General features: G+C 42.2%; 1 pseudogene; it reads right to left on the minus strand.

Annotated features, from left to right (window-relative positions):
- Window positions 1-954: 954 nt before the first annotated feature.
- LOC102964424 lies at window positions 955-2,231 on the minus strand (annotated as a pseudogene).
- Between the last annotated feature and the right edge of the window lie 854 nt (window positions 2,232-3,085).

A 3,085-nucleotide genomic window follows, 5' to 3' on the forward strand; every position in this document is an offset into this window, starting at 1 on the left:
GTTGTCCCAAACTTCACAGAGGCTCTGTTCAGGGGTTTCTTTTGTCTTTCAGTTCAGGTGGCTTGTACTGCTACATCCTTAAGTTCATTGATCTTTTCCTCTGCACTAAATAGTTAATCTCACCCAGTACCTATTTCATTTCAGATATTTTTCACCTCTAAAAAGCTCCATTTGATTCTGTTAACCATTCATCTTTCTTCTCGTCACATCCATGTTTCCTCTTACATCCTTGAACATAAGAAGCACACTTATAATAGCTGTTTAACGTCCTTGCTGCTAATTTCATTTTCTCAATCATTTCTTAGTTTGCTTTTAAAGGCTGCGTTTTCTCCTTCTTATGGGTCCCATTTTCCTGCTTCTTTATAGGGCTAGTGGTTTTTGACTGGATGCGAAACATTGTGAATTTGTTATTACCAAATGCTGGGTTTATATTCCCTTAAAGAGTATCAAACTTTCGGGGCGCATGGGTGGCTCAGTTGGTTGGGCGGCCGACTTCGGCTCAGGTCATGATCCCGCGGTCCGTGAGTTCAAGCCCCGCGTCGGGCTCTGTTGTCTCTGAGCTGACAGCTCAGAGCCTGGAGCCTGTTTCAGATTCTGTGTCTCCCTCTCTCTGACCCTCCCCCGTTCATGCTCTGTCTCTCTCTGTCTCAAAAATAAATAAACGTTAAAAAAAAAAAATTAAAAAAAAAAAAGAGTATCAAACTTTTTCTGGCAGGCAGTTTAAGTTGCTTGCGGATTAGTTCGATCTATTTGAAGTTTGTTTTGCAGCTCTTTTAAGGGAGGTCTAGAGAACCCACTAGCCTAAAGCCAATAGAATCCCACCTTTAAGGCACGGCCCTTCTGGTCTCTACTGAATGCCCAGGTATTCCATGAGACCTTTCCACCCTGACTGGCGGGAACTTAAGTGGTTTTCAGACCTATGTGAGATTTAAAATCTATTTATGTCATGGCTCCCCGTCAGTTATTCTTTTCTCGAAAAACGTTGTTGTCCACACTAGTGAAACTCTACCATGGGCATAAGCAGATTAGTATTTAGTCTAAACCTCAAGAGAGACCATATGCAGATTTCTGGAGGTCTAACTTCTGCCTTTTAAGTACTCTGCCCTGAAAAGTTTAGCCACCTTGCCCTCTCTAAATTCCATTCTCTAGTTAGGCTTCTTTTTTTGTACCATGGTCTGAGCATTTCTTCCCGGCAGAAAGCCTAGGTGATAGTAAGGCTCACCTCATTTTTCTCCTTTTCTCAGTTTTGCGCTGCGTGTTGTCCAAGTCTGAAAACTGTTTTTTCCTATATGGTTTCCAGTTTTCTAGCTGTTTATGGTGGGAAGATACTTCCGGATTATCTTATCAATAGGAGCACAAGTAAGTATCCCGCTCTTTTTCTATTCTTTTCTTTCCTTTCTTTTTTTTTTCTTTTCTTTTCTTTCCTTTTCTCTTTTCTTTTCTTTTCTTTTAGCACTAGGGTTTATTAAGCTGTGCCTTAGTACAGACACTAGGGCTTGCCCGTGGTGTTCTTCATGTATAAAGCCTGGACATCCTGCCAATTCTTCTTGAGAAATTACATGAGGAGAGGACAGCTAAGTGGATGCTGTACACACCTTCATTATCTGTCATCTTTACACGGTCAACGGCCACTACCAGACAGAGCACCTTCTTCATCTGGACTGTGATAACAGACTCCACTTCATCCACTGTGGCCACCATATTCTCATTGTGGGTCAGTCAGAAAGGGAACGTGCCCGCCTTTTAAAGGCCTGGGCCCAGGGTTCATGAGAGCTGCTTCAAGAGAGATGCTGAAGCAAAAAATAAGGCATCATATTTCTTGGCTAGCTTCTTGATCAATTTCTTATTTTTGTTGAGTTTCTTTAGTGCCTCAGTGTCCATGTGGGGAATATCCACCCCCTTGGCCTCATCACAATGCTGCTGGTCCCCTCAAAATACGTATGGAGAATTTGGGGTGGGGAGTGGACCCAAGCCGGATGGTGCCCCCGAAGTGTTCGTCCTTCTGAGTGTCACAGCTCTTCAGGCTGACCTGCAGCTCCGCCATCTCCCGACAATTCAGCGCTCACAGTAGTTCCCACGCAGGACCCCCAGCACCACCTCCCACAGGGTGTCTTGGGAGACTTTGCTGCTCATGGTGTGGAAAGCCACAATAACCAGAAAAGAGAGCAAATGCCCCACTCTTATATTTCAGTTTCTGGCAGCAGATTACCTGATTGAGGGAGTCCTCAGTAAGAAACACCGACACTAAAAGAGGAAGAGGGACCAAAGAAAACAGATAATGCCAAGATCAAAGTATTTTTTTAATGTTTATTTTATTTTTTTGGGGGGGGAGGGGCAGAGACAGAAGGAGACACAGAATCCAAAGCAGGCTCCAGGCTCTCAGCTGTCAGCACAGAGCCCGACGCGACACTCAAACTTACAAACCCGTAAAAAAAAAAGAGGTTAGAGTGGGAGAGAGCCAAAGCATTAGAGACTGTTAAAAACTGAGAACAAACTGAGGGTTGATGGGGGGTGGGAGGGAGGGCAGGGTGGGTGATGGGTATTGAGGAGGGCACCTTTTGGGATGAGCACTGGGTGTTGTATGGAAACCAATTTGACAGTAAATTTCATATATTAAAAAATAAAAAAAATAAAAAAAAAAAAAAAAAAAAAAAAAACTTACAAACCCGTGAGATCATGACCTGAGCCAAAGTCAGATGCTTAACTGACTGGGCCACGCTAAAGAACAAAGTATTTTAAGAATTTATAATTAAAACCCTAAAAGGGACCCAGGAAGATACTACATCACTGAAATCAGAGAATGCTGTGAAAATTTTTTCTAATTCAGGGAATAAGAAAGTTTTGAAATTAAAAATATGCTAGCAGGAGCTAACATTTCAGCAGAAAGTATGAAAGGTACAACTGAGGAAGTTTTTTAGGCAGTTGAACAAAACGACAAGGAGAAAGAAAATACAAGAGAAGAGACAAAATCATTACAGGACTGATCAAGAGATTCCAAATTGTCAATTGAAAGGATCTTTAGAAAAAGACCATAGAAAAAAATGGAGGACAGGAAATTACAGAAAAAAGAACAGAAAATTTCCCA

This window comes from Panthera tigris, chromosome A1, assembly GCF_018350195.1.
Source record: "Panthera tigris isolate Pti1 chromosome A1, P.tigris_Pti1_mat1.1, whole genome shotgun sequence".
Taxonomy (NCBI): domain Eukaryota; kingdom Metazoa; phylum Chordata; class Mammalia; order Carnivora; family Felidae; genus Panthera; species Panthera tigris.